Source organism: Pan troglodytes, chromosome 15 (assembly GCF_028858775.2).
Source record: "Pan troglodytes isolate AG18354 chromosome 15, NHGRI_mPanTro3-v2.0_pri, whole genome shotgun sequence".
Classification (NCBI taxonomy): Eukaryota; Metazoa; Chordata; class Mammalia; order Primates; family Hominidae; genus Pan; species Pan troglodytes.
In genome coordinates, this window is record NC_072413.2 from 68263218 (window position 1) to 68277118 (window position 13901).

The following is a 13901-nucleotide window of genomic DNA, read 5'->3' on the forward strand; positions in this document are numbered from 1 at the left end:
ATATTTGGCCTAAGAACCATTATTTGCAAACCTCTGATTTAATTTGTATACTGCATCCTGAAGGATGGTGCTTCATCTTTGTAGGACAACATCCCCAAGCTGTGGCCTCAAGTGCATTTTTTAGAGGCCATTCCATTACTCTATCAGGCTAGTGTCCTGAGAGGTGAAGCAAGATAGTGGAATAGAAGACTCCACTACTCTATTAGGTAGACTCTTATTGTCTGTGTTACAGACAATGTGGATGCAGTAAGATCAGCAAATTACACAGCTATTTGCCCACTGCGGAACCTCTTTTGTCATAACTTTTGTTCCTTGAATCTGAAGTAATAGTATATGAGAGATCCTATGTTAGTTAATCAGATACTCTACGAGCCCATGAGCGGAGGTGCTAGCCAAGTCAGTACAGGCAGGAAAAGGTAAACTCATACATAGAAAACATGTCAATTTTAGTCAAAATGAATTGCTGCACTTTCTAGGGTGCAAGGGGTCTTAAGTAATCAAGTGTCACTAATAGCTGGTTGGTCTCCTCAAAGATTCATGCACTAGTAAGGACTCAGCGTTAGTCTCCGTCATTGACATGTAGGGTGGCAGCAGTAGCTAGGTCAGCTATGGTGAGAGGGATGGCCTGCTTTTGTGCCCATGCATAGCCTTCATCTCTACCATTATGCCTACTCCATTCATGAGCCCATTACGTCAGCACTGTAGTAGCCAAAGACTGTGGCTGGTTGATGCCTGCACTATAATCTTCTTACTGGTATTTGCCAGAGACCCCCACATGGTCTCTCTACTAGAGATACCTCCCAGGATCACTGCAGGGTATAACTTGTAAGCACCTTCTGGTGAGGCAATTCCAATCAAACAGGGGTGTGTCTCCTGAGAATGAGGCAGGTGTGAGCTATTAGCAGCATCACTGTAGCATTTAGGGAATGGGCACAAGCCGGTAAAAAGGATCCCAGGGGATCTAGGCAGGGCACCAACAGTATCTGTTACATTGACCAAGCTGGGCTTGTCTCAGGAATGGAAGGTTGGATTAACATTAGAAAATTAATTTGTGTAATTCACCACATTAGCATTTTTAAAGGAGAAATATAGGATATGCACCTCAATATATGGGGAAAGAAACATTCAGTTATTCAACACCCATCTCGTAGAAACTGTGGGCAGACCAGGATTAGAAGAAGTAGGTGACGATAAACACCATGATGGCTATCTGATATGGGTATATAAAACAGATTTTATTTTATTTTTTGTGCAGGGGGGAATCTGGAATATTTCAAGATAAGGTCCAATTCTTCCATTGTCTCGTAATCCAATGCAGAGGTAAGTAGGGGCCAGAGCATTCTTGGATAGAGATGTGGCTCTGCTCTGAGTGTAAGGGAGATGGGTATTCTGTAGCCTTGCTACAGGCTTATTGTGTAAGAGAGAGAGTGGCTTTTAGTGCAGGAAATACAATTAGGACTTATGTAGCAAGCAATGGGTAGATACTAGCTGTTCAGTGATTTGTGATAATGCCCAGCCCCATTGCTATTCTACTCTCTATGCAAGCATCAGAGCAGCCATGTATGCAGCAAATAAGCAGTCAGGACCTAGACACCAAGAGGTCTAGGGTTAGATGCCAGCCAATCAGTTGTCATGGAACATCGGCTGCTTTTATTGATCCGTCTTTAAGACAGCCTCACTGAGATATAATCTACATTCCATAAATTTTCGTGTTTTAAGTGTATAATTCAGTGAATTTTAGTATATTATCAGTGTTGCACAATAACCTAATTTTACCTTTATCACACCTGAACTTTAGAACATTTCCGTCCCCCTAAAAAGAGACCTTATGTCCCTTTACAGCCACTCTCTATTTCCACTCCTAATCTGCTATACCTATAAATCCATTTTTTGACATTGAATGTAATTGGAATCATCCAATATGTGTTTTGTGACTGGCTTTTTTCACTAAGCATAATGGTTTTGCAGTTCATCCATGTTGTAGCATGTGTCATCAGTATTTCATTACCTTTTATCGATAATATTCCATTGTACGAATAGGCCGTATTTCATTTATCCATTTATCAGTTGATGGCCATTTAGGTTGTTTCTACTTTTTGATTATTGTGAATAATGCTGCTGTGAACATTTATGTTTATGTGTTTGTGTGGTCATATGTTTTCATTTTTACTGGTGATCTTGGGGAAATTGTATTCAGGCATCTCAGGGAAGTAGCACCTTCAGTCCTCAGGCTGGGCTCAGCCTTACTCCCTCCTGCTGAGCTGGGGAGAGGCAGTGCTCCCAGTCCTAGATAGTGCATTGTCCAGTCCTAGACAGTGCATTGTCAGGCAACCAAGGAGCACTCTCAGGATAGCCACTAGCCAGTGTAAAGTATCTACAGAAGTCTACATACATACATAATGGTAAAAACCTTCTCTTACTATCAGGAAGAAGACATTGCTATAGAACATTGTTTTGAAAATTCTAGCCAGTAAAAAGCAAAAAAAAAAAATCAAAAGTTACAAGGACCAGAAAGGAAATAAAGGAAAAACCGTTATTTTTCAGAGGTGCAGATAAAAACCAAAATAATTTCTAGTAAAATATTGGAATTAATGAGGGATTCTTGCAAGGTTACTGTATTTTGAATCAAAACCAAGACATGCATGTCAGTTCTTTTATATATAAAGCATCAAGCACCATCAAATCCACAGACAATTTAAACATAATGCTTAATTTTAAAAAAGATTACATTTACAATAGCATATAAAAATAAGACAGGAATAAATAAAACCAAAAATGTACAAGCCTTTCCTGGGGGGAAACTGTAACACTTTACTGAAGGACATTGGAGAAGACTTCCTTAAATGGGGAGTTATGCCATGTTTATACATATGTAGACTCAATAATGCAAAGATATCAGTTTTCCTAAAATTGATTTATAGATTCAATTCAATGCCAATCAAAAGCTTAACACATTTTGGGTTTTGGGGGTCAGTGGCTCAATAAGTTATGTCTAAAATTTTTACAGAACAAAGGGTCAAGAATAGTTTGGATATGACTAAAGAAAAAGAATAAAGTGGGGTTCTTACTCTATTATATATCAAAGCTTATAACTAAGCTATATTCATAAGCCTGCATTGCACTTGTACAGAAACAGATGAAAACAGACTAATAAATAGATCAGAATGGAGAACTCAGAAACCACATACGTATGCAAGCTTAGTTTATGGCAGAGGTGATATTGTGGCTCAGTAGGTTAAGAATCCTTCAACAAATGGTGCTGGGAGAATTGTTTATCCAAATGGTTAGGTATGAAAACAGAATGTAAATTTTTATAGCCTCTTTGAACATCGATTTGTCATCATCAAATGTGTTAAAGCTGCGCATACTGTATGATCCAGAAATTCCACTCCTGGGCATATATGCTGGAGAAACTTGCACATTTTCACCAGAGCTCATGTACGAGAATCCTCATAGTAATACTGTATGTAAGATTAAAAGATAAGGGGAAAAATCCAACATGTCCACTGAAAGGATAATTTGTAAATTACGGACAATGGACATACAATATGGTAGAGACAATGAATGCATGCAGCTACATAAATCAATGTGAAGAAAACTTTCAAAGACAACATTGAGAAGAAAAAGTCCCCAAATAGTATATACCATAAGATTTCAGTTATAATGAATCAGTAAACATAAACCAGGCATGGTGGCACATGCTTGTAACCTCAGCTACTCAGGAGACTGGGGCAGGAGGATCCTGTGAGCCCAGGAGTTCAAGACCAGGCTGGGCAACATAGCAAGACCTCAACTCAAAAAAAACACACACAATTTATAAATACATCTGGCCAGGCACAGTGGTTCACACCTATAATCCCAGCACTTTGGGAGGCCGAGGTGGGTGGATCACCTGAGGTCAGGAGTTCGAGACCAGCCTGACCAACATGAAGAAACCCCATCTCTACTAAAAATACAAAATTAGCCAGGCATGGTGGCGCATGCCTGTAATCCCAGCTACTCGGGAGGCTGAGACAGGAAAATCGCTTGAACCTGGGAGGCAGAGGTTGCAGTGAGCCCAGATCGTGCCATTGCACTCCAGCTTGGGCAACAAGAGCGAAACTCCATGTCAAATAAATAAATACTTACATCTGTGTTAAAAATGTAACCATAAAGTGAAACAAAGGGAGTGATAAATAACAAACTCAGGCTAATTAATACCCTGATGAGCTGCAGTGGGGATAGGTTTAGGGAGAGTGAAGCATGAAATCAGGGAGAAGCAATGCAAATATAATGTTCTATTTCTTATGATACTTCTAGAGGTTTTTTGTATATAATTGCTACTACAATGGCTTAAGAATGTTTGTGTCACTCCCAAATCCTTACGTTGAAACTTAATCCCCATTGTGGTGATATTAAGAGGCGGAGTCTTTTGGGAAGTGATTAAGTCATCTGGTCTCCATCCTTGTGACTGGGATTAAAGACTTCCTAAAAGAAGCTTCGGAGAGCTGCCTGGTCCTTCCATCTCTTCTGCTACATGAGGGCACAGCTTCTGTCCTTTCCACCATCTGAGGTAACAGCACCAAGGCACCGTCTTGGAAGCACAGAGCAGCTTTCACGAGACACTGAATCTACTGGCACCTTGATCTTGGACCTGCCAGTTTCTGTAACTGTAAGAAATAAATTTCTGTTGTTTACAAATTACCCACCCTAAGGCATCTTGTTATAGTAGCAGAAACAGACTAAGACAGCTACTTTTCTATTGTAAACATATACATAAACATATAAATATTTCTTCGTATGCATTAAATATTGAATTAAATTGTTGTGGACACTCTGTAGAATCAAGATAGATCTCCACCAGAAATTTGTTGTAAACTACCCCCTACCAAGAGAGTATGAAAAGATTTAATACTCACATAATAAGGCTTTCTGGGGAAAGAAGTGGCTCCCAAGCAGGCCCAAAAATGTGTTGAGAAAGCAGAGAAAGTGGTTTGGGTTGGGGTTTTTATGGTGACTGGGGAGTGAGACTAAGTCAAGGGTTCCTATGCATTGTTTGAACTTCCTACTGGTACCAAAGAAGACATCACCTGGGCTTTATTTTTGTAATCAGTTTTCCGTATGTGGGACAGAGGGAAAGAAGAAGAGGCAAGGTTTAAAAGATGTCAGGATGAAACATAGAGTCAGACGTCAGACTCTTTATTATAATTTTTTTTTAAGACTGAGTCTTGCTCTATCTCCCAGAAGAGTTGCAGTGACGTAATCTTGGCTCACTGCAATCTCCACCACCCAGGTTCAAGCAATTCTCCTGCCTCCACCTCCTGAGTAGCTGGGATTACAGGTGCCCACCACCACGCCTGGCTAATTTTGTATTTTTAGTAGAGACAGGGTTTCACCATGCTGGCCAGGCTAGTCTCAAACTCCTGACCTCAAGGGATCTGCTCACCTCAGCCTCCCAAAGTGCTGAGATTACAGGCATGAGTCACCGTGCCCGGTCACAAATATTTTTTGAACAAAATTGTGTATGAAACAAAAGAGACATCTGCCGTTCTAAAAATAACATGTCTATGGAGAAAAGAATGTCACCTTTCCCTTTCAGAAACCATTTCTTTTATCTTTTCTTCTCCCAGGAATTCCCCACTGGGAGGAATAACTGTAGTCACAATGTTAAACATGGTAGAAATAGAAGTTATTTTTCCCTAGAAAAATAATGCAGGAACAGAAAACCAAAAACCACATGCTTTCACTTATAAGTGGGAGCTAAATGATAAGAACACATGGACACACAGAAGGGAACAACAGACACTGAGGTCTACTTGAGAGTGGGCGGTGGGAGGAGGGAGAGGAGCAGAAAAAAATAACCACTGGGTACTGGGCTTAATACCTGGGTGATGAAATAATCTGTTACAACAAACCCCTGTGACATGAGCTTACCTATGTAATAAGCCTGCCCATGTACCCCTGAACCTAAAATAAAAGTTTAAAACAAAAAAGAACACTTTTCTGTTTAGACTTTTTGTATCACTGCTGGTGTAACAATAAAAAATATATTTTCCTAAAAAGAAGGAAAAAGAAATTGAACTTATTTACTATGCCTCAGAAAAATCAAATATCAAGGAGGTTAACTACAACAACACAAAGTTATAAACCAAATCCTGTGGAGTGAAAAGAATGAGAATTACTTGTGATGTTCGAAAGTTCCCGGGATTATACAGTGGAATAGATATCATTTGGGCCTTTATCTAGTCGAGGCCAAAAGGAATCATTTGCTTTACTGACATGATAGTGAAGAAATTCCACACCTGTATATCTACTAATTGCAAATGAACACCAGGCTTGAAGCCTTCTCCCAGAAAAAGGTATTTCATTCCTACTAGAAAGATATAGATGGCCAGGCGCGGTGACTCACGCCTGCAATCCCAGCACTTTGGGAGGCTGAGGCGGGCAGATCACGAGGTCAGAAGATCAAGACCATCCTGGCAAACATGATGAAATCCCATCTCTACTAAAATACAAAAAATTAGCCGGGCATGGTGGCATGCACCTGTAGTCCCAGCTACTCGGGAGGCAGAGGCAGGGGAATCGCTTGAACCCAGGAGGCGGAGGTTGCAGTGAGCCGAGATTGCGCCACTGCACTCCAGCCTGGTGACAGAGCAAGACTCCATCTCAAAAACAAACAAACAAACAAACAAAAAATATATATATATATAGACAATGAAATACAAATGTATATCATTTTTTGATCCACAGACTGGGTAATGCTGTGAGTATAACAATGAAAGTGATTTGATCTCTGCTCTCTAGGGGCTCACGGTCTCTTGTATTACTTTTGCAGCCTGAAGTGTGAAAATGTGGATTTATAGAAAAACTGCAGCCGGAGTAAAAGTTCAAATGATAAAATAATTAATCAGATTGCTTTTAACATACTTCAATATTAAAGAATTCATGAGAACCACTGGGAACTGTATCTACTGCATGATATGTACAAAGGAAATACCTATGCTTAAGGCAGTTCTTGATAAACAGGTTGGGGGTGGAAGATGAGACCCTAAGAACATCAGTCAGTAGAGCTAAAGGTGGAGTAACAGGCAGCTCAATTACTTTGCATTCACAAAGATTTAGAAATGTGGAATGCAGGAGGAATGAGAAAGGGTGAGTTTAAACTGGAAATGTCTGAGGAACTTTTAGGAACACAATTATTAAATATATACCCTGAAATTACACATTGTTGGCACAAATTAAATGAAAACTTGTTAATCACTCTAATATTTAATAAAGTCTTCTGTACACACACACACATACACAAAAACACACACACAAACACAAACACACAAACACATGCATAAACACACAAACACATACACACAGACCCTTTTGAGAGGGTTGTTTTGAGTGGAAAGAAAAGAGGCTGAGTTCAACATCTGTTTTAATGCATAATAATCACCTCAGCATAATAATAATAATGTTAACATGTTGATTATGTGCCAAGTGGAATTCTAACATCCATACATACACTAACATATTTAAATGCTTTATAGTAACTATCTTATTTAATAAAACTCAATGCAAACCTATAAGGTAAGCAATCGTATTTTCACCATTTTGTGAGTGAAGCACCAGAAGCAGAGAGGTTAAGTGATTTGTCCAAGGTCACGCAGCAGGTAAGAGGCAAAACTAGATTCTAACTTCGGCAGGCTGGTAAACAGGGTGTGGAAATTATCTATAAATGGAATGCACTCAGTGGAATTGGAATGTGGAGTCAATGGGGGATCCTAGTGGACATGGGCCCATCCAGAAATTCACAGAAATCTTAGGGAGGGATTTAGAATTTCTGCAATTCAGGAATGGTGGTTTAAATCAGTCTTAGCCATGTTTTAAAGATCACCCCAACTTGTTCATTCATATTTCCTCTGACACACCACACACACACACATACACACACACACACACACGGTTCCAAGTTTCTTCATTTCCATCTGAGAGTTCATAAACAAAGAGAAAGCTGAGTACCTATACTTTATAAACACCTCCCCATTCTACCCAGAGCTCTGGTTCCAGCCAGCTTCCTCTTGTTAAGCTCCAGCTGGGGCTACTTGGCACTGCTTCCTTGGTTACCTATGATGCTCCTTGTTCAGTCCCTTTCTCACAGGGCTCTTTCACTGTCTGCCATAGATGTCTGCCTGCCTTTTTTTTTTCCTTTGAGACGGAGTCTTGCTCTGTCGCCGGTCTGGAGTGCAGTGGCACCATCTCGGCTTACTGCAACCTCCACCTCCCAGGTTCAAGCGATTCCCCTGCCTCAGCCTCCGGAGTAGCTGGAACTACAGACGCGTGCCACCACACCTGGCTAATTTTTATATTTTTAGTAGAGACAGGGTTTCACCATATTAGCCAGGATGGTCTCAATCTCCTGACCTCATGATCGACCTGCCTCGGCCTCCCAAAGTGCTGGGATTACATGCGCGAGCCCGGCCATCAGCCTGCCTTTTAAAGTCCTCATTACTCCCACCACATGGTGTTCTTGCACAGAAAGCAACCAATGTGAGAGGGAGATCTCAAACAGCAGTCCTAGGCTGTTAGCATTCAGATGTTCCCTACCTCTCCTCCTCAGCAAGCTTTCCTGCCCTAGTGTCACTTGCCTTCTTTCTCCTGGCTAAGAGGAGTGCAGAATCTTCCTATAGGCAGGACTCATACGCAGGGCATCCAGGAAACAAACAACAACAACAAAAAAAAAAACAAATGAGAAAGGAGTGGCAGCATCTGGAAACATTTTCACCTAAACTCCAGTTTCACTTCTGTAAGGCTCTGGCCAAGTGGATCTCTGTCAATCGAAGTGGCTGTGCGTGTATGTAAATGTTTGATGTGCAGTATACACATGTGATTATAATCCCCTCCTTATTTGGAACAGAGCCAAAATGCCACGCATTGTTCTGAATGCTTTATATTTATTCACTTCATCCTCACCAGGTGAGGAACATGAGACCTGGAATGGTTAAATAACTTGCCCAAGGTAGTAGATGAGTGCCAGGTGAGAGGAGGCTTCCTGACAACGTTTCTTTTAATTGTCCTTGAATGGTTGATTCTACACAACATAAGACTAGCCATATTCTGGGTTTTATGTGCAGCTCAGAAGCCTCTGGGAAATAACTATTGGGGTTTACACTTAGAGTTAAAATATATTCATTCCTACCTGATGGTGAGAGTAGCCAAGCTAGAGGGAGGGAAAGCAGGTCTCCATAAGCAATGAAGGAACTAGACATCCTGTGTTGGAGTTAACCGTGGTGCCTGAGTGGCAATGGCAGTGTGCCCAATGCCATGTGAGTCTGCCCTTGTGCGTGCCTTCGCTTAGCCTCCCCCATCCCTTTAAGGAAGCATCTGTGCACCCAGGAAGAGCAGAATGTGGGAAACATGAAACATTAAAGTGCTGTGCCGCCAGAGCCTGAGCAGCTCCCCTTCCAAAAGGGCTAAATAATTCTTCCCTACAAACAGAGCTAATTCAGAAGTGAGCATCTCTGGGTGGTAGCAACAAGGAGGGCAGGTGCCTGAACTCTAAATAGCTTTGGAGGCAGAGAGCAAGCCAGCACCAACACAAAGGAATGTCAGGAGAGTTGGTGGGCTGAGGACAAGAGAAGTGTAGAGGAGAGTGTGAAAGCTGACGAATTCAAGATGACCATATGGTAGAACTGCAGAGCAAAGGCCCAAGAGCCCAGCAGTTTAAGCTGACATTCACCAGAGCAAAGGGCAACTTTTGATAATGTGTACAATGGTCCTGCCCTTTGTGGTCCATGTAAGAGACACAAATGGGGAAATCCTTAAGTCCTGCCCTTTGCAATGGGGAATGTTGAAGACCAAGAAGCAAAGTGCTCAGACGATCTCATCCAGGACCCCTAACAGGGATGTTCTCAGCGACAAGTATGCTCTGAACACACACGCACACATATATGTAAATTTATGTGTATACTTTCATTAACTCTTTTGAGACAGAGTCTTGCTGTGTAGCCCAGGCTGGATTGCAGTGGTGTGATCATAGCTCACTGCAGCCTCAACTTCCCCAGGCTCTAGCGATCCTCCCACTTCAGCCTCCCAAGTAACGCACCACCATGCCTGGCTAATTGTATTTTTTGTAGAGACAAGGTTTCATTATGTTGCCCAGGCTTGTCACAAACTCCTGGGCTCAAGTGATCTGTCCACCTTAGCCCTGTACTGGGATTACAGGTGTGAGCCACTGTGCCTGGCTACATTTATGTGTACACTTAATTTCTTTTTATGTAAAATATACGCTTTAACTTCTTCCTTTCTCTGGAACTGTTTCTTCCCCTTCTGTAAAATAAGTTTATACTAAGATCCCTTTCAGCCCCACATTTTCATCTCTGAGCAAGTGATTAGAGCATGCTGCTCAAAGTCTTTCAGTAAATGTCACCATTATCTATAATGGCCCTTATTTCTGTTTGTTAATTTCCATCCTGGTGGCTGCCACCCAGGCTCATATTCTTACCCCTTTATTCCTGGACTACTGCTGCAACTGCTCTACCAGTCTCTCAACATCACCCTTTCCTTCAAGTTATTCCTGCCACATTCCCATTTCCAAGCCTACCCTTCCTATTTAAAAATTTTTTTATAAATAGAGATGGGATCTCACCACATTGCCCAGGCTGGCCTCAAACTCCTGAGCTCAAGCAATCTCCCTGCCTTGGCATCCCAAAGTGTTGGGATTACAGGCATGGGCCATCGCTGCCAGCCCAAACCTACACTTATAACAAATTTTCTGATTTTGACATCTTCAGGGTTACCCTTTGCCAATGTAAAAAAGGTTCTCCATAATATGACTGTATTCGTCCATTCTCACATTAAAGAAATACCTGAGACTGGGTAATTTACAAACAAAAGATGTTTCATTGGCTTACGGTTCTGCAGGCTGCACAGGAAGTGTAGCGGCTTCTGCTTTTGGGGAGGCCTCAGGGAGCTTCCAATCATGGCAGAAGGCAAAGGGGGACCAGATGTCTCACATGGCAGGAGCAAAAGCAAGAGGGCAAGGTGGGAGGTGCTACACACTTTTAAATAATCAGATCTCATGAGAACTCACTATCTCGAGGACAGTACCAAGGGGGATGGTGCTAAACTATTCATGAGAAATCCACTCCCATGATCCAGTCACCTCCCACCCGGTCCCACCTCCAATATTATAATTAATGTTGGGAATTAATTGTTGAACATAAGATTTGGGTAGGAACACAAATCCAAACCATGTCAATGACCCTAACCAACTTAGTCTTCTGTCTCTGGATACCACTCTACTTCTCTGTCCCCCTTAACTGCAAAATATTTCTCAGAAGTTTCCCACATCCACTGTTTTCAATTCCTTACTTCCCTTTCTTTCTTCAATCCACTCCAACGAGGTTTCATGCCTATTCTTCCTCAGTAAAGATCCTGATGACCTCCATGTTGCCAAACTCAATGATCAGTTCTGTATCCTATTCTCATGTAATGTCTCAGAAGCATTTGACACAGGTGGATACACTCTTCTTGACTCCCAGAGTCATTCCAGAGTGAATCATTGCAGTTTCAAAAACTAAGTAGATGATACAGGTGAACAAAATGGTCCAGGAAGACAGAGAATCCACTGAGACCTCCTTTCCTTGCCTTGGCATCCCCTGCTAAAAAGGATCATGATGGATTCCTCATATCTTTCTTTTCCAAAATCCTTATGTTCCTTCTCTGTCATCCTCTGAGCTATTCAAATTCCACTGCTTTTCAAAGGATTTGCTCAGCAACTGCTAAGGGAGCCAAGTGTCCTACCAACCTCTTTAAATGCCTTTCAAGTAGAACTAGAGATGTGTTAATTAAAATGATGGCTATATTTCTCACTCACTTACATGGATACAGTTTTATAATAAGGATGTTTCTTTAGAAGCCTGGGGCTTCCCAGGGATGATCTCTGGTTTTCTGCCATCCTACGATGCACATCCCACAAGTGCATCCACACCAAAACTAAGAAGTAAATGTGTAGAGATCTGGGATGATTTGAATTTGCCATTTATCCCTAAGAATTTTTTTTGTTTGGAAAAGACTCTTTGCTATTTACCAGAATGTCTTCATGCAACAAGAATTGAGAGAAATATCCATTATTCAGAAGCTAGGTGATTACTTCATCTCAGTTCTTAATAAAGTTTTATGAAGTCCCTAGGCAGTCTGTCATCTTTCCATCTTTCAGAGTCTTCCTATATTTGTTAAGTCCAGGGTTTTTTAGTTGTAAAGGGGGATACTAGGGATAAATGGGGATACTCCACCTTGGACAAAACTAGAAGTCCTCTACCCATACATTTTTAAAGGGATAGGTATTATTTTAACATATAGATATATCATAATTATATATACCTCTATATACATATATCAGAGATATATGTGTGCCAGACATATATGGTATATATAATTTATGATATAATCTATATATTTATATAGAGAGATACTCTTTTTTCTTTTCTTCAAAATTACAAACAATATTGTAAAGAACATCTCAATATTTACTTTGCAGAGGTGGAAATGGTAGGCCAAAAAGGATAGCTATTTAAAATTTTTGGTACACTTATCAAATTAACATCAAATTAATAACAGTGAATGTGCATATTTCTACACATTTTCATTAATCATGTACATTGTCAAATGTTTTCATCTTTGCCTATCTGACAGGTAGAGAATTCTACTTAAAATCTCATTGGTTCATAGTTGATATGGTTTAGCTGTGTCCACATTTAAATCTCAGCTTGAATTGTATCTTCCAGAATTCCCATGAATTGTGGGAGGGACCCAGGGGGAGGTAATTGAATCATGGGGTCCAGTCTTTCCCATGCTATTGTGGTGATATTGAATAAGTCTCAAGAGATCTGTTGGGTCTATCGGGGGTTTCCGCTTTTGCTTCCTCCTCATTTTCTCTTGCCACTGCCATGTAAGAAGTGCCTTTCACCTCCCGCCACGATCCTGAGGCCTCCCCAGCCATGTGGAACTGAAAGTCCAATCGAACCTCTTTTTGTTCCCAGTTTCAGATATGTCTATCAGCAGCATGAAAACAGACTAATACAGTAGTGCTTTGGATATTATGAAGGTTGAAAAGAACCTAAGGGTTAAGTGATAACTTGTAGATGGCTTTATAATTGCTATTCAGGTATTTTAGTGTGTTGAGATATATATATCTCCAAAATAATAAAAATCTTCTTGTTGTAGGCAGATGTCTACCTTATAATCCCTGGACACTAAATATGTTATTTTACATGGCAGGAAGGGATTAAGGTTGAAGATGGAATTAAGGTTGCTGATGGCTGACTTCAAGATAGGAAGATTATCCTGGATTATCCTGGGGGGCCCAGTGTAATCATAAAGGTCCTTAAAGGTGAAAAAGGGAGGTAGAAGTGGAGGTCAGAGTGATGTGATGTGAGATGGATTCAATTTGCCATTGCTGCCCTTGAAAATAGAAGAGAAATGCAAACAAAGAATGAGGGCAGCCTCCAGAAGCTGGAAACGGCAAATAAATAAATTTTCTCTTTGATTCTCCAGAAAGGGATGCAGCCCTGCCAACACCTTTATTTTGGCGCAGTGACACCTATGTCAGATGTCTGATTTCAAGAATTGGTAAAATAATACATTTGTGTTGTTTTAGCCACTAAGTTTGTGAGAGCTTGTTAACACAATAGAAATCTAATACAGATAGTAGGGTGGTACACACACATTGCAAAAAATAGAAAGCAGCACGTGGAATTTGGGAAGCACTATGGGCTGAGAAGATACTGAGGTACATATGCATGTCTGGGGCATAACTGTCCATGGAAAGTAGGATTAGCTTGGAGGTGGACAGAGTTAGGAATTTCACTCTTCTGCTGAAACTTTCTCTTAACCTAACTACATTATAGCAAACCGAAGTTAACTAGAATATG

General features: G+C 40.9%; 1 long non-coding RNA gene across 6 annotated transcripts in view; it reads left to right on the top strand.

Annotated features, from left to right (window-relative positions):
- Nucleotides 1-13901, top strand: part of LOC104002090 (uncharacterized) — an 87853-nt gene that overhangs the window by 18533 nt on the left and 55419 nt on the right. For all 6 annotated transcript variants that reach the window (XR_010151190.1, XR_010151188.1, XR_010151189.1 and 3 more), the window contains one exon: nucleotides 1256-1320. This is a non-coding gene — a long non-coding RNA (uncharacterized LOC104002090). The remainder of the gene's footprint in view (nucleotides 1-1255; nucleotides 1321-13901) is intronic.